The following is a 19,742-nucleotide window of genomic DNA, read 5'->3' on the forward strand; positions in this document are numbered from 1 at the left end:
CACAAATATTTACATACTGAAACTTTTTATTTTCAAGGAAGAAAAATGTCCGTTTTAACTGGAATTTTTACGTCAGGAAAGAACAAATGATTAGAACAAAAAATACCTGTTATTTTAAAGTAGATTAATGAATTGATTAAGTTATATTTATATTTTTTTTGTTGATTGTTTTATATTTTAACTTGGTGCATTACTCCTAGGGCTTGTTTATAATACATAAGTGTATATTTTATTGATGTTAACCAATTGTTTTAATAATATGTATGTAAATCATAATCTTGTTTCCTTTATTCCATTATATTAGCAATTATTGAATGATTAGACTTTCAGAATTTTTTAAAATAAATTAAGACATTGAAGGCAACAACAGTAAAATATTATAATCATTATGTTCAGAGCGGACAGGTGCTTATTATGTGAAAAGCTTAAAGGATTTTTTTTTTCAAAACAGTTGAAAAAAACCATGCATATCAAACCCTAGATTTCCCCATTTAGCTAGTTTCTAACATTTGGAATATAAAATATAACACATGACCTAGTTCTATACAATTTCCCCTAGATAACCCAGATAAATGTGGTATGCCTTTGAGGGCCCTATTTGTTCATTCAAAATATGAGATTAATTTTACATATAATTAGAATTTTGCATTTGATCAGTTGTTTTTAAGAACTTTTGTTTAAGTCATGTAGGAATTTATAAAGGCATTACTGGTGATATAAACAAGACATTTTAATTTTGATCTCTTGATTATATTTTACAAAAGTTCAGTTTAGAGTCAACTAACAAATATTAACATATACATATAATTTTACTGTAAAATAGTCATAGTTTATTATATGCTCAATGTCAATTAAGTTTTCTACAAAAAAAAGATTGCTAACCATATAAGTCTACAACCTTCAAACATTTGAAATTAATTTAGTTAAAAAGTAGCAGGAAAAGAATCTTTCATTCTTTGAAATACCAATTTAGGTAAAACTTCTTCTGTGTTAAATTGTTTTCTTTTAAGAGGTTATTCCCCTTGTGTTCAATGCAAGCCCATTGATGTTTGTTTGAAGTCCATAAACCCCAAATCTTACACAAAGTTACAATGATTTGATTAACAATGTAACTGTATTGTGGGAATTTGAATATTTGTTAATTATGAATATATGATTTATAACTCTTAGATTTAGCTATAAAAAATCGTACATAAATACATGAATAATTTTGATGGTAGACCTTTTCCATTTTTGTGATAACAGTGATGCAACATGTGTATTAGGTTTTAAGATACCAGAACAAAAATCAATGAAACCTTCTGCAAAAGATGAACCTGTTATACAAACAACTTTTCACTAGATTTAAATAATAAAAACCAAACAGACTCGGGCAGTAAATTTATAAATACTGAAAACCTTTGAACAAACTTAAAAGCAAATTTAAATACAAAAAATGTTGGAATAGACTTTTAAAGCAGATTTAATACTGAAAATATGAGAATAAACTTTTATATTAGATTTGAATACTAAAACCATGAATTTAAATTTTCACTTATATTTAAATTATAAAAACAAGAATTTAAACTTTTACATTAGATTTAAGTAATATAAACATGAATTAAAACTTTTAAAAGAAGATTTGAATACTAAAAACCTTGGAACAAACTTTTCCAGTAGATTTAATTACTAATAACAGAAATACATATGAATACAGACTAAAATCCTTTGACTTTTAAAGAAGATTTATAAACACAGAAAACCTTTAGAACTTTTAAAGTAGATTTAATTGCTATGAACTTTTAAGGGAGATTTGAATAATAAAAACCAGTGAAAATTTTTTACATAAGATTCAGTTGCTAATAAATAATTTTGATCTTTACAGCAGATTTATAAATACTGAAAATGTTTTTAATTTTTTGAGTAGATTTATATACTTCAAACCTTTGCATAAACTTTAATACATAAACCTTATTTGAACAATTCTATTTGTTTTCAACAAACCATATTCCCTTTTGTGCCATATTATAAATGATGTATATATATTATGTTGAAATTACTGTTGAATGAATAATTACATACACTGGTTATGTCAAATGATATGTTTATATTTTAAAGTGTTCCTCAACAAATATTTATATGGCAAGGAGCATCTATTGTTTATGTCCTCTTAAAGTTTATTTACAAAATATGAAGGCACTGCCATCTGCCATGCAATTAAAAAATAAAAGTCAAAATGTTAATTAAACTGTTTATGGTAGTATAAGTTTATGTTTTTGTTATTTTTGTTTGAGGCGATATTACATTCCAGAAGTTAGGACCTCCTATTGTTTTATTTTAACCTCATACTGCATGTACATTCAATTATAGTTATAGATGATGTTATAAATGACACCATGTTTTATTTTAAGAGTTTATTGACAGGTATTATTTGTTATGTTAACATAATTTCAGTTTATCTCTGATATGTGAGGTAATTCATCTTTTATCTGTCTTTTGACATGTTTTTAATTAGATACATTTCATTCAACTCTTGAAATACTGTTAAATCAAAGGAAGGGCAATGCAAAAAGAATAGATATTTATGTTCATATATAACTTTTTAAGGTAAATGTTTAAGGTATAAAAAGTCTATAAATGAGTATTTTTGAAAATTCAAACTGTTATATACAGTATCAAAGAAAACTATGGACTATGTAATAATAAAAATCTGATTCGATGATCCTAAATATTTTTACATAATTAAAGCTGACCATTTTGTAAATGTTTACTTCTGATAAATGTAGGTTGAAAAATGTTAAAGGCATTCAAATATTATCATAACTATCAGTTTATTATTTAATTTTGCATTTTCCTTTCTCTGACTAAAATGTGACAAAAAATAAGGTTGTATATGAACTGCAGCAAAGTAAAGATAGGTTGTATTTTTTTCTTACACATAATGTTATTTTTACATGTATTAACTGATTTTATTTACTAATTTCCATGTAGGAAAGAAACAAAATAATGTGTATCTTTCAATTGTTAAAGAGATATGAAATTATATGTTGTTCAAATGTAGCTAAAAATGAGATTTTTCACTTTTACATGTAAAATGATCTCAATTGTTCTATGTTAGAATACAATTTTGTAAATTTAGATATGACAAAATAAAACGTCATAATTTTCATTACAATACAAAAAGTAATGATATAGTTAAACTTATTAAAGTCATGAATACTGAAAGTGTTTAATTTATTACCATGCAGAAGGAGGAATATATTTATCTCTTCTCATGAAAGTTCTTTATCATTCCAGTTCGTTAATTTGCGATCCCTATTTATAACTAGTGAAATTCAGACTTCTTTTTTAAAAACTAAGAATGTTTCTTTCACAAGGATTAAGTATAGGGACATACGATAAACATATTTTCTTTTTTCTTTACACGAGTTTAGGTAAAACTATAAAGATTGTAATCCTCAGCTTAAAATGATACACCAGAAATCACCTATAACATCACCATAGAGGAATAAACTAATGCTTGATATCAGTTATCCATTCAACATGTATTGCTGAAATGGAACGTTTGATTACAATGTGATTTTGTGTATATTTTAATGCCTTTATTCAGTGATTTTCTTAGTATGAGTGTGTAAATACTCTCAGCATAAAAAAAACAAACTTGTTTATTGATCTGTGGCTGGCACAAATACAAGAATTCAATACTGGTATTAATGATGAGTTTATAAAGCCTCGGTTACACCTTACTGGATAGCAGGAATGGACGCCTGATGGATGAAAATGAAAGTTGTTCGTTGGGAGTCCGTTGATGTACTGACTAAATAAAACGGATGTGTAATGAATGCATAACAGACACATACCGGATATGCAACGTACGAGAAAAGGAAACGTAACGGACAGAACGGAAGTCGAACATACATCCAACGGACGAGTACCCCATAAAATGGACACATAACGGAAGCGTACCGGATTAAACGGATGAACAAGATATACAGAAAATTAAAGGCGACAATAATAATACATGTAAATCACAAAAATATTCAAAATGTTTAACTGGTTTTGGTTTGTTTTTCAAAATGCAGTGTCTGGCCTGAATAAGAGCTGCTTGATTGGAAGATGTGTCCTTACTCTAAGATCTATTATGAATAATAAGAATTCATGAACCTTAAGAAATCTGACATACCAATGTTTGGCATTTCTGACGCGAAAGTTTCAATTGGCATTTATCCGTTTCAGATACGTTCATCATCAGTTGTATCCGTTATACGTTGGGTAGAAGTCTGTTTCCCGTTCGTTCAACATTGGTTTTATTTGTTCAATGTCCGGTAGAAGTCTGTTGGTGAGTTTATCTGCCAGACCTCCAACGGATGTATAACGGACATGTAAAGGATACAAAACGGAAACGAAATGGACGAGTACCGAACAAAACAGCCGCCTACCAGACGTTCAACGGACATTTCATCCTTTGGACGTCCGTTCAAAGTTTTAAACATGCTAAAAATTTTCCAACGAATAAAACGTACGCTAAACGGACATGCAACGGATATGGACGGACGTCTAACGGACATGAACGGATTCATGAGCTATCCGTTAAGTTGTGACCGAGGCTTAAACAATCACTGGGTCGATGCCACTACTGGTTGAGTTTTATTCCCCGAGTATCACCAGCCCAGTAGTCAGCACTTCTGTGTTAACAGGAATTATTATTGATATATGGTCATAATCATCAGTCAACTGTTTACAAAATTTTGAATTTTTGAAATACTAAGGCTTTTCTATCTCAGGAATAGATTACCTTATCTGTATTAGGCAAAACTTTAAGGCATTTTGGTACTCAATGCTCTCCAACTTCGTACTCCATTTGGCCTTTTTTTTAAATGTTATTCGAGCATCACTGATAATTCTTTTGTAGATGAAACACGTGTGTGGCTCAAACATCAATCCTGGTTTCTATGGTGAGTTTATGGGCAAAGTTCTTGATCTCATCCACCATTTTAAAGAACTATATATTTGAAATATCTATAAATACCATAATCTGAATTACTTTGTGATACACAGTTCTTTGAATAGTCAGTGCTAAAATATAACTATAAATTTATTTGGAATCAATTCTTGAAACAATGTCTGCCTCAATTATATTTAAGAGCATACGTAGTTTTATAGATATTAAAAACGAAGTTTCTGAGTTATTGAAGTCTGCATGGATCTTTTGTTTCTTAAATGCACAGATAGAAAGTCCGTGATGGGTTGTGCAATTTCAGTAATAAAAAGTAAAATAACAAAAACGGAAAGTCCATAAACAAAATGGCAAAATCAAAAACTCATACGAATGGATAACAGCTGTCATATTCCTGACTTGGTGCAGGTATTTTCTCATGTAAAAATGGTGAAATAAACCTGGTTTTAAAGCTAACTAAACCTCTCGCTTGTATCAAAATCACATAAAATCCCCACTGTTCTTGGTGAATGAGGGACAGGCGAAAACACTAATAGAAAGTCTCCTACTTCTGCTGTTTTCAGATTTAAAGTGTAATGTTGGCCCTTGAAAATGAAGTCTGAAAGATGCGAAAGGGAATTCAAACTGAAGTGACGTTTCCTCTCGCTGAGAAAAAATTGACCATGTGGTTTTTGCTTACAAGTTATAGATGTAAATCCAAAACATAAGCCAACAAAACACATACATAAGTACAGAGTCCTACTCTGGATATCCAACTTTTCTTGAAACAACAATCAGCTATACACTCTTGAGATATGATTGATGTTACTGGGTTGTTGGTAGATAAGCTCGACCAACAGAACATGAACTATGCCACAAGACGATTACACAAAGGAGGTACAGGAATCATTGCAATCAAAAGTCACCCTTTCAGACATCGTACAAAAAGCATAATAGTATATATGAAGTTTGAAAGATGCGAAAGGGAATTCAAACTGAAGTGATGTTTCCTCTCGCTGTGAAAAAATTGACCATGTGGTTTATGCTTACAAGTTATAGATGTAAATCTATATCAACTAATAAAATGCTTATACCATTCGAAAAATAGACCTTACATTGTGTAGGAAAGCCACATTTTGCACAATATTAATAACATCTCGTGAAAGAATGCATTTCTGGATCCACGCATTAGGACAATTGCTAATCATAGGTAACAAGAATAACCCCTCAGTAAAAGTAGAATGGCATGACTACACTACACAAAATTTAACAGCAAGAACGGAGTTTGAAGTACACTCTTCCGAAAGTATTGGGGATTATGAAGGGGATACATTAATGTACAAAGTTATCGTGTACCTGACCACAGGTAAAATAATGTGTCGGGTGATTAAGAGACAGTTTAACTTACGCGTCAAACGTTAACACTACTTTTAACGCCGTTTCCATTCACATTGTTAACGTCATCATATCTTCTGTTAACGTTGTTCTATTGTTATGTATCATGTTACTATATTAAGTTGAGATTATACGATCAAACGAACCAGACGTTGTTTTACTGCCTGTCCAGACTTTTAGTTAACCCATCCGTCACATTGGTGCCGTGACCAGGATATAATGACGAAAAAGAAAGCCATAAGAGTGGGTCATCGAGGAGCCGCAAGGAGATTAATTTCAAAGATTGAAAAGGAATTAGAGAAAGAAACAACACAACGCTACGAAATAGAAAGCCTATGTGAAACTTTGAAGAAGAGGGATATTCTTTCGGACCTTGATAATGAAATATTAGAGGAGATTGCAGAGGAAAACATGGAAGCAGAGATAGAAGACTCAGATCGGTATGTTTTAGATATAGAACGAATTTTGACAAAAATACGCAATTCATCAAGTTCAAAACAGAAAAACAAATCAAATGAAACTAGCTCTAATCAGAACTTAAATCCGAATGCAGCAGATTTTGTTTTTATTAACTCCACATCTACATGTAAGGGAGCTACCATTTGATTTTTATGGGGGGGGGGGGGGGGGGGGGGGCTAGGATGAAAAATTGTGTCCTGCATTTTTTTTTAGCTGTAATCTCTGTCCTGCCTTTTTATTTTTCACTCTGTTCGGTCCTGCCTTTTTTTTTTTTAGTTTATCCTGACTTTTTTTTTGCAAGTGTCTCATCCTGCCTTTTTTTTTACTCAAAACTCCTGTCCTGCCTATTTTTTTCAAATTTCATCCTAGCCACAGGGACTCGGTTAGCAGATTAAAATTTTGTAAATCAATGTTTTTAATTTATTTTTTATTATTTCCTGTCTATTTGCATTACTATATTAACGTATTTAACGTTGCCATCACTATTTCTTTGTTTTCTGGCAATGTGCAGTTTACTATCCATATCCATATACTGAAAAAACCTAAAGGGATCTAAGTCGCCATCTTGAATTGCCTTCCCTACTTTAGATAAAAAATAATTAAAAATATTAATAAATTATTATACACCTTACAATAGCCTTCATTTTCTTCCGAAATTATTCTTCTATCACATGCATATTTTGATTTGTGGATTAACAGAACCCTTACGCAGTTTCAGTTCCATTCGTGTCAGAATATTCAAATTTCCCGGCGAAAGCATTTTTATCGGCCTCAGTGAATATCATTTTTTCAAAAGTCAATAAAACCTCATATTTACCTCATCAAAAGACAGTAATTGTATAATATTTTTTATACGCTCGTTTACAGAACGTATTATGGTATACACAGCTACTTTTGCATAGGTACTATTTCTGTACTAAAAATCTGTAGTACTGGAAATCTACTTTTAATATTCAGTACTATTTTGTTACTTTAAAATTATTGTAATATTTAGGTACCTGTATTTTACAGTACTTGATTTGTACTTGAAATTTAGGTACTACAGATTTTAGGTTACTACCGTTACATTTTCAGCATTTTGAAAGTTTTTCTATTTCAAATCTCTTAAAATCATGATTTTCAAACATGGAATATTGAATAATTTCTGTACCAAAATATTTAGTACAAATCAAATACTGTAAAATACAAGTACCTAAATATTACAATAATTTTACAGTAAAGAGATAGTACTGAATATTAAAAGTAAATTTCCAGTACTACACATTTTAGTACAGAAATAGTACCTATGCAAAAGTAGTTGTATACTGTTGTCCGTCTGTTGTCAACATGTCGGACATAACCTCAAAAACTCTTTAACCAATTTATATTAAACTTTGGGAAATTGTTTATATCTATTGATGTGAGGTCCCTTTTTTTTTTTTTTTTTTATAAATTTTAGATTTTAAATTTTTGGGTAATGGGTTTTTATTCAATAAAATTGGTGTTTATTTTCAGTTTTCTGATAATATCTCAAAAATGCTTTCACAAAGCAAGGAATTTTGGTGAATTGTTTATATCTATTGACATGAGGTCACTTTCAATTTTTATAAATTTTAGATTTTACGTTTTCGAGTTAACGGGTTTTATTAATTAAAAAGGGGGGATTTTCCAGTTTTCAGACAATAAAACAAAAAATGTTTTCAGCAGTCCTCATGAAACTTTTGCTGAAATGTTTATATATCTATTGTTGTAAACTCCCTTTCGATTTTTATCAATTTTAGATTTTATGTTATTGAGTTAAGGGATTTTATTCATAAGAAAAAGGTGGTATTTTCTAGTTTTCAAAAATAATTAAAAAATGCTTTCAACAGTTCTCGTGAAACGTTGGTGTATTGTTTATATATATTGACTGAAGCTCCCTTTGTTGCTAATAAAAAAATGACCTAAAAGAGTTTGAATATTCTGACTTTTTCTAAATGACAATTTAATGAGGTGTGTGAATTTTTCTTAATAAGACTATGAGGCAAAGTGGTATATAGGGTAGAAAAATCAAAAGCACCAATTATAAGCATGCAATTTATCAAGTACTTCGAACGAATTTTAACACTCCAAAAGCAATTCATTCCACTATTTTCAAAGGCCTTATTTGAACAATTTTTAATCAGCTGAGGTTTTTGATCGTACCAAGTGTACTAGTAAGTAGAATACATAGTTTAGTAGGGAAACAATGGCTTGAAACGAAATAAATCTTTGTTTGTAATGAGTTATGTGCAGCTTCGGACCCAAGTACATGGTTGGAACTTTCATTGTACAATGCATTTGGTTCTGCTTTGAAAAGAATCACAGAGCTGAGTCTATGTGCCATGTTATATAAAAGGTTAAGTGGTTGTTAGGACCTAGTCCTTAATTGAGATCCTTGTCAGATATTCCTGGCCATATGTTTTCCTATATGTCATATTAAGAATTGTTTTAATTTAATATGTTCGTACGGGAAACAAGGAACATTATTCTCATACAAAAAATTAAGATAATTCTAAATACACATTCATAAAAAAATGGAATTTATTACAAAGGATAATCATAAGATATACTTGAATTGTCCAGGACCTCACTTCTGAGATGGGTATATGTTAATGGAATCCTCCTCTGAATATGGGACAAACATATTAGTAGTGGTAGACCCCAATGTCCAATGATCTTCAATTTATACCGAATATTGACTGTCAAAAAAAAAATGCTAACATTCCAATTTTCAATAACAGTTAACAGCAAATACATTATCACAATAACAGATAACAAAAAAACTAAGAGTCCAATAACAGCTAACAAAGAATAAGACAATAACAGCTAACAGCAAATATATTTTCAAAATAACAGATAACAAAGAATTAAATTGCCCCATAACAGCATAACAGTTAAACCCCTTGCCCCCCCCCCCCTCTTTAAACAGTGGTGCTCAAATGAATTTGAAAAAACATTACAAATAGTTGAAAACTTGTCATCCAGTTCTGAAATGACAACTCCAAAAAGTCTTCAATTTGAAAACGGAGAAGATGATATTGAGTCCTCAACATTCATCATACCATTCGAAAAAATGCACCTGTCAATGAAATCCAGTCTAAAAATTCAGAAATCTTTTCTACAAATTTAGAAATCGTATATACAAATTCAGAAATTTTACAACAAGAAGATCAGATCAAACTTAAAACTCCACCGAAAAATGTTCCAATCACATTACTGCAGCCAAAGAATGAAAATATCAATATCAATACAGACTCAAACAATAGTATATCAAATGATCCACATTCAGAATCCTCTCAGATTTAGCAGAGGTTAGAAGAAAGCACGATTAATATGTCATCGGAAATTTTCAATGCACATTCAACTATAAAAAAAACTTTGAAACGTTACTCGGTACGAATCTCCAAGGGCTTAGAAATGATATCGTGAAAGATGTGCTCAACTTGATGAATAAAGTTGAAACATCTCCCGAGTCTATAGAAACACTAAAACAAGTCCATGCAAGAGAGCTTAAAATGCTACGTGAAAAAATACAAGAATCAGATATTGACAAGAAGAAAATAATCGAAAACCTTGAAATGGAAAAATGTCAACTCATGAGTAAAGCAAAAGAATTGGAGATGAATAGTTATCAAACAAAAGAAGTGTTTCAGGCAGCGGAGGAAAAGCTTCAGAATAAGATAATAGTTCTCACTGAAAAAACAAATTGAACTAGAAATTCTTCTCCATGAAAAACATGCTAAACTGCAGGAAAAAGACGCCACAATTGAAAAATTACATGATAGGCTTCTAACAGTAAAAGAAGATATATTAGGAGGCCAATGGTCAGCAGTGAAGGGAGAGCAATCCAAAAATGAGTCATGCTCAGAAACGTCTAGATTCCAACACCAGTGAAATTTGCATCATAATCCAAAAGAGTTCAGCATCAAGGGATTCTGTGATTCAGGAGAAAGAAGTGTCATTCACTGATTTTCCCACTCTCAAACAAAACCCTGTTAAAAAACGGGTTATCTTTCATCATAGTTCCATTCCAAAGTTCATTGATATCAAGCGGCTGACAGCATCTTTTCAGTTGGAGGGTCTGGCTAAAAGAACCGCCACATTATAAGACCTTGAAGGATATATTCAACAGTATGAAAATCTGACTGACAGTATCGTAATTTGTCATGTAGGAACAAATGATATACGACATTCACCTGATGTGGTATATTCCGCAGTCGATGAATATGTAGAAATCATTTGAAATCTTGAAAGACTTGGCGCAAGAATAATCATCTCATCGCTTTTAACATGTAGGACAATTAGGCTTGCTAGAAATATTTGCCAGTTCAATGAAACAGTGTATTCAAAAATAAGAGACAAGAAAAATGTCACATGGTGTGACAACTCTAAATTTTTTCTTGACAGCACATCATATAATGTCAAGTTGAATCTTTATGACAAAGATGGTCTTCGCATTAGCATTAACGAAGGAACAAGAGTCTTGGCAGGAAATTTGAAAAAGACCTTACATTTTGTGCTAAATGGAAAGTGGCCTTCATACAAAAAAAACAACAAAGTACCAACAAATAATACAATCAGTAACAAAAACTACCAAAACCATGGTTTCTATGATGGCTATTCTAAAGATCAAATGAACAAGCACGACATGACAAATAACATGTTAACCACAGATTTGTAGATAACAAGGATATGAAAATGATAGAAATGGTTGTAAACACTGTTGCAGCCCTTCAAATGTTCAAGAACTAGTCCCACCATATTTATGTATAACTGACATATATATACAATCTCTATATTGTATTGTTTAGTGTATCTATGATATATTTTATATTAATTATTTTTTTTGTTTTGTTTCCATTTTTTATCTAGTCAATTGTCTTAAATTTTTCTAGTCATAATTTGTTCTCATTTAAGTAGATTTTCAACTTGGTCAAGTTATTTTTTTTCAACTCTGAAGGTTTCTGTTGAATCCCTTATAATTCAAAGAATGTTAAAAAAGCAAATTAACAATAAGTTCTTGGAATGTTCATGTTTTGTTTTACAGGGAAGATGGTAATAGATATTGCAAACTTAATGACCCTGATTTTTGTGAAAATATAAATTCTGATATTATATGCCTATTAGAAACAAAGGCTGATAAGGAAGATAATAGATGTCTGAAAGGTTATACCTTATTAAAAAAGGTTGCTCGCCCCAGGAAAGGTAAAGCTATTCATGGAGGCATTGCTTTATATGCCAGAAGCAATGTTAGTAAAGGAATTACATTAATCAAAAGTAATTGCTTTGAATTTTGTGGGCAAAACTAAGTAAAACTTTTTTTTCACATTCATCTGATATATTTGTCTGTTTTGCTTACAACTCACCAATACAGTTGAGCTATTCTAAATCTCTAAAAAGTGAGTTAACAACATTAGAAAAGATAGAACAAGACCTGAGTAAGTTTTCAAATTCAGGGAAGACTATCATTATGGGGGACCTAAATGCCCATATTTATGAAAATGATTTGGATTTTATTTTATCTGATCATGTTAAAAGTTTACAAGATATACTTCCTAATTCATATTTGGCAGATAATGTACATTATAGGAGATATTGTACTAAAAAGAATACTAAGACTGATGAATACGGAAAACGTGTATTAGAGCTCTGCATATCATCTAGAAGCCGAATTCTAAATGCAAGAACTTTCGGGGATACATTAGGTAAACCCACCTTCGAGCGTCACTGATGAGTCTTTTGAAGACGAAACGCGCGTCTGGCGTATATACTAAATTTAGGCCTGGTATCTATGGTGAGTTTATTTATTCCCATCAATATAATATTAGTGATGTTGTTGATTATTGTTTTGTTAGTAATAATATGCTAAAAAATGTTTTTTTTTTTTTTAACTGTAAAGGATTTTACCGTCCACTCTGATCACTGTCCTATAAATGTATGTTTATCTTTAAATTATTCTCAAGTACAACAAAAAGTTGGGAGACCAATACCTAAGGGTTTACATTGGAACAATGCGGTTCAAAAATGATATACAGAGATGATTTTATCAAAGGAAGTTGAATCTAATGTACAATCATTCTTAGGTAAAGACAGAGTACCACAAAGAAATGGGATGGATGAAGCCACCGAGGATTTAACAGATATTTTTCACAACATTCTCGATAAGCTAAGAAGTCATTTAAACCTTCCAAAGGGTAACAGGTTTAAATCTAAAAAAACGTAAACGAAAGAAATCTAGTTTAGGATTTGACAGTGAGTGCGAATCAATGTATCGTGATCTTATCCAATCTTCTCGTTCACTCTCTAAGGGTTCTGTAAATGAAGAAAAGTTGAAGAATTACTATGGACTAAAAAAGCAGTTCAAAAAACTAGTACGAAAAAAAAACACGACAGTATAAAGCAAAGATGCTTGATTCCTTACTGGAATTAGAAGACAAAAACCCCAAAGCTTATTAGGATATTATTAATAAATTTAAATATTCTGACAAGGACATCAGTGATCAGAGTTCCAATATTCCCTCTGATGAATGGTATAATTATTTTAATAATCTATTAAATGTAGATTGTAGTAATGAACAGGATGATTTTCCTACAAGGTATAATGTTTTTCTTGATTATGACATAAATATGCAGGAAGTGTTGAAAGCTATAAAAAGTTTAAAGAATAACACAAGTGTAGGTTTTGACTGTATAAGTAATGAGATGCTCAAACATTCTAGTGTGAATATGTTGAATTGTATTTGCAAACGTTTCAATATCATTTTGAAATCAACTTTATTTCCTAGTAATTGGACAGAAAGTATGATTAAACCTCTTTTTAAATCAGGAGACGTTAGAGATCCAAGTAACTACAGAGGTATGGCAATATCTAGCTGTTTAAGTAAGTTGTTTGTAAAGATCTTATGCAACAGATTAGTTTTTTTTTTGTAACTGAGAACAGCATACTATGTAAAAATCAAATAGGCTTTAAAAAAGCTAATAGAACAATTGATCATGTTTATACATTAAAATATAATGTGGATAAAATGTTTAGGACAAAAAAAAATATCTATATTGTTGTTTTGTTGATTTTAGAAAAGCCTTTGACACAGTCCGGAGGAATTTTCTGTTTTCTAAACTTTTTGAGCAAGGTATTAGTGGTGATATTTTCCATTTAATTAAAAATATGTACACATGTGTTAAATATTCAGTTAAACTAGATTCCGGACTGACTGATTCCATACTCTCAAATGTTTGTGTAAAACAAGGGTGTATACTGAGCCCCCTTCTTTTTAATTTATTTATGAATGACTTTCTAGGATATCTTGATAAGAAGTGTGATCCAGTAGATATAGGGAATACAAGCTTAAATTGTTTAATGTATGCAGATTACATAATTTTAATGTCTCAAACCAAAGAAGGGCTACAAAACTGTCTATCCCAAATTCATGTATTTGGTTTTGATGTTATATTTGTTATTCTCGTGGGATTTTGTCTGATGCTTGGTCCGTTTCTGTGTGTGTTACATTGTAGTGTTGTGTCGTTGTTCTCCTCTTATATTTAATGAGTTTCCCTCAGTTTTAGTTTGTTACCCCGATTTTGTTTTTTGTCCATGGATTTATGAGTTTGAACAGCGATACACTACTGTTGCCTTTATTTATCCTCATTGGAACTTTATTGTCGAAAATGGCAATTATCATTGAATATAGAAAAAACTCAAGTAATAGTATTTAACAAATCAGGTAAATTATTAAAAGACTGTAATTTTTATTTTGAGCAAAATCTTATCAAAAGTGTTCAAGAGTATAAATACCTAGGTATTGTAATGAGATCATCTGGTTCTTTCAGTACTGCAGTTGAAGATCTAAGTAGATCTTAGTAAGAAAGCACTTAAAGTAATTTTCATGATTAAACGTTAATTTCATTGTACACATAATAATACACCTTTGCTCTTAAAACTTTTTGACTCCTGTGTTAAACCAGTCCTTCTCTATGGAAGTGAATTGTGGGGTCCGTACATTCTTAACCTGGACAAAAGATTAACACAAGGTTCAAATGATGATTTATAAAAAACTTTTTTAAATTTTGCACCTGAAAAGGTTCACATTCGATATTGTAAATATGTACTTGGTGCCACTAAATATGCTTCTGATATTGCCAGTATGGCAGAACTTGGTCGTTATCCAATCTCTATATTTGTTATTTTGCAGTCTCTTAAGTACTGGCTATATATTTTTATAAAGACCCTCTTTTGAATTTTTCAAAATTAGCATATAAGTCAATCGAAGATGTTGATTGTACCTTTCCATGTACCTTCACTAAACACATTTTTCAGTTTCTAAAATTCATTTTTGGAATAATAAAGGAACTATGTCAGAAGGAAAACTCATATCTGCAGTGAAAAGGATATTACAAGAAAGATATGGAAAAGTTAAAAAAGGAATATAAACCTGAGACTTATACAAAGTTAAATATCTCAAAACAATATATTAGACAGTTATGTAAATTAAGAATTTCTAGCCACAATTTACACATTGAAAAAGGCAGATATAATAATACGCCTTTGGATCAAAGAATATGTAAACATTGTATGGATAACAAAATTGAAGATGAGTTTCATTTTATATGTGAATGCAACCTCTATCAAGACGAGAGGGAAAAGTTTTATGATGACATTGTTAATATTATACATGTTATACCATGTTTTTGTAATTTAGATAATTTTGATAAATTTAAATATTTAATGAACTGTTCGGAGACTGATGTTCTCACCAGATTTCTTATATATATAGACAAATGTATTTTGATTAGAAATTCATCAGTGGGAATAATTGCATAATATTGAAGTGTGAGTTTTGTCTATTGCTTGTTATAAGTGTCACAATTGTTGGCTGTTATGTTTTATTGTTGTTTTGTTTTGTATATGTTTTTATACATGTGTTCATGTGTTTCAGCGATAATCCTTTTGTACTGAATAAAATTAGTTAGTTAGTTAGTTAGTTATAATTAAGAAGATTTGGAGAAACTAGATAGATTTACTTGTCCAATTCTACCGAACTAGTTCAGCTGATGATGAGACTATGACTATATGGAGTAGTAAATAGGAAAGTTTTATTTTGATCTGAGCGTCACTGATGAGTCTTATGTAGACAAAACGCGCGTCTAGCGTATTGAATTAAAATCCTGGTACCTTTGATTACTATTTACACCACTGGGTCGATGCCACTGCTGGTGGACGTTCCGATTCGAGGGTATCACCAGCCCTGTAGTCAGCACTTCGGTGTTTACATGAATATACAATTATATGGTCATTTTTATAAATTTCCTGTTACAAAACATTGAATTTTTGAAAAACTAAGGATTTTCTTATCCCAGGAATAGACTACCTTAGACGTATTTGACACAACATTTTGGTATTTTTGGTCCACAATGCTCTTCAACTTTATACTTGTTTGCTTTATAACTATTTTGATCTAAGCGTCACTGATGAGTCTTAAGTAGATGCGCGTCTGGCGTATTGAATTATAATCTTGGTACCTTTTATAACTATTTTACACCACTGGGTCGATGCAACTGCTGGTGAACGTTTCGTCCCCGAGGGTATCACCAGCCCAGTAGTCAGCACTTCGGTGTTGACGTGAATATCAATTACTAGTATATGGTCATTTTTATAAATTTCCCGTTACAAAACTTTGAATTTTTCGAAAAACTAAGGATTTTCTTATCCCAGGAATAGACTACCATAGACGTATTTGACACAACTTTTTGGTATTTTTGGTCCACAATGCTCTTCAACTTTGGCTTTATAACTATTTTGATCTGAGTGTCACTGATGAGTTTATTTAGATGAAACGCGCGTCTTTCTAACACAAAAAAAAACAACACCCACATGTTTTAGACAAGGTTTGTCAAAACACCAAATATTACCTGTACTTCAATGTTAGATGGAACAGTACAAGAAGCCGATGTATCAGGCTCGTAATTAGATTTATGTATGTTACCACTACAAAAGTTCTAATCAAAAAGGCATGTACTACACGGATTTTTGGAAGTCCTACATAAATGTATACGTAAGTCATTCTACATGGTAAAAATGTTTACGAATCTCCTTCATCCAGGGTCATCAGTTGCTTATACCCACACATTCATCTCAAAGATGTCGTTAAATACACATTGGTATCCTTTGATTATTTTCTTCTCTTTGGTCAGTTTGTTGTCTCTCTGGTACATCTATCCCTGCTTCCATTCTATAATCTGCTTATTATAAAGAGTTTTAAGTATTAACATGTGTGCACGTGAATATCGTCCTTGAGGCACTTCATTATTACATAGGCCATACCATCAAAGACAAAACACTTTCACTGCTATGTGACAGATTCGATGGTTAATGTATGGATTGGATTGACCAGTGCAGCCGATGATTCAAGGTGACGAAACCATGTTGTGCTTTAATTTGCATCACTTCAACTGGAATACATTTGATGCATTCTAAGGGAGGTAAAAGGGGTTTAATTGTGACCATGGACCACATCATTAGATAGACCCAAGCGACATCAATTTGGTATCAAACAGCTAGAACAAATGTCAAGGCGTTCCATGACAATTGCATAATACTTATATATTATGGAGTTGCACTGTGGATCCACAGTGATAGAGAGCTCATTTGAAAGATCCAAGTTATCATACAGTTGTGTCACCTGATTGGTATGAAAATGCTAAACCACGCATTAGAAAAGGTATGCATGAAATGTGAAGTTGCAACATTATGGGAATGCCTGGTACTCTTTATCAGAAGTCCAATAGGAAAGCTACATGATCTGGTCTGATACCATGCAGAGTAATGAAAGAAGCAGCAGAACATTTTGCTCATACTTAGAGACTATATACAACAAATCCATAAGAACAGGAGTTGTACCATCTGATAGGCTCGTCGGAAATGTCATTCCGATTTTTTAAAAAGGTGAGATAAAACAGATACAGCAAACAACTAATATTAATATCCAGTAATTACATTGATGAATTAACAACTGGTACCGGCATACGACTCTTCGCAGTTGACTGTTTAATATACCGTAGCATAAAATCCCAAAAAATACACAGAAATTCTACAGAAAGTAAAAACTGTCTTAGAAAGGGGGTCTATTAATTGAAAAGTGTCATTCATTCGAAAGAAATGATATGTTCTCCAATAGAACGGTGACCAGACACAATATTTTTTAGATTTAATCGTCAAACATACTATATGGTTATATTATATATCATTGGATTCGAAAAATGAGTACTTTTGAAATATCAATGTCGTCAAAAAGAAATGTGGTAACAGTTTTGCATAAATTAAGGTCAAAGATCAAAGTCTGTTATTATTTTTTTCTTCCATATTTTCAAAATTTTCACATATATACAACAATTTAGGTTAAATTTCAGATAAAGACATTTTCTCAAATCAATTAGCAATGAATTATCTTGAAAAATGTAAAAAACAAATTTATTATTATCGATTTATTCTGAAAATTTTCGTTTTTCAAACACTTGTTCTTTTATACAAAATCAACAAATATTCTGTTTCAGTTACAGAAGTTACCTTACCGGCTGACGTTCAACCTCAGCAATAAATGATCAATATTATTTTTACCCGAAGGCTATTATCATGAAAGCGTATTTTGCAAAAACTCATTCATGTAATTAACCAAAACTCAAAACCACTCAATACCTCAAAAATAGTTACATTTAAAAATCCAATCAAAGAGATCCACACAGCGGAATTAAGCCAGGAGTATCTTCTGGTTCATCTGTCAAGGAACATAATTCTGACCTTTAACAGGAGCAATGCTCCAAACATACAATGTTTTATTGTGAACAAACACATGACTTTTTACATGAAGATTTTCCCTTACATGAATACACAAGCTCCTGCAAGATTTCTGCTGACATATGCCCTTTGGAATACACGGGGTTTAATGAATCATTTAACTCTCGCCAACAGTATACTGAAGATGACGGAATAGGGGTTTAGCAATGTGTAATGCGGTTCAAATTTCAGTTTGAAACGAAACACATAAAATATACGGTTTCAGTGCCGCTTTACAGAGAGATTAACTGACTAAACTTACATATTTACTGGTGGCAAGCTTGACGTGCATTGTTTAAATAAATATATCATGATGGAATGATTTAAAGAGATTTTTCTGCTCATAAATCTTTGAAATTAATGTTCATGCCCAAACAAGGGCTTCAACTTTGTCAATATTACCGAAGCTCTGCGAACCACTGTCCTTCAAAGTCTTGTAGTCAGTTTGTTTACTTACTCCAAACACAGACGGAGTAATGTCGCATCCGGTAAATGCATTTATAGAAGGCAAATTGTTGAGGAAAGACAGGCACATAGTTGGTGAATGGGTAACAATCTTAGCCCTTCCTTTACAAGGAAAGTCGCTTATTTAAGGAGTTTAATCGTCATACGAACTATACGGCTAAAAAACACAGTATTGGTAGTTCAAATGTTAAACTTATCATTTTGACTTGTCGTCAAAAAATAGTACGGTGCATTTTTTGTAAAATGGGCGTTGTAGTACGTGTTTATTTGAAAGAAAAATCGAATTTGAAAAGTTTTGAGGTCTACCTGTTATTATATACATTGTTGTTACAACTTGTTTTAACGATTTCAAATAAAGTTTATTAAAATTAATCCGTTAATAAAGGGTTTTTGTAAAAGTTTAACACTACAAATATTTTGCATTTAATAGAGTACATTTCAATTCAATTTCATCACTTGTTTTTACACAAAATGTTAAATAAGCAACATTTATATGATATTTCATACCTTTATCAATCAATAATATCAAATTCATTTATCTCAGAAGCATTATTTCAGCCATTCAACCCAGACACAAGTCCTAACGCTCATATAACGGAGGTATTCGAAGCTCATACACGGCCTCTTATAGATACATATAAACAATGGGGTTGTGCTGTATTACTGACATTTATATACTGG

This window comes from Mytilus galloprovincialis, chromosome 2 (genome assembly GCF_965363235.1).
Source record: "Mytilus galloprovincialis chromosome 2, xbMytGall1.hap1.1, whole genome shotgun sequence".
Taxonomy (NCBI): domain Eukaryota; kingdom Metazoa; phylum Mollusca; class Bivalvia; order Mytilida; family Mytilidae; genus Mytilus; species Mytilus galloprovincialis.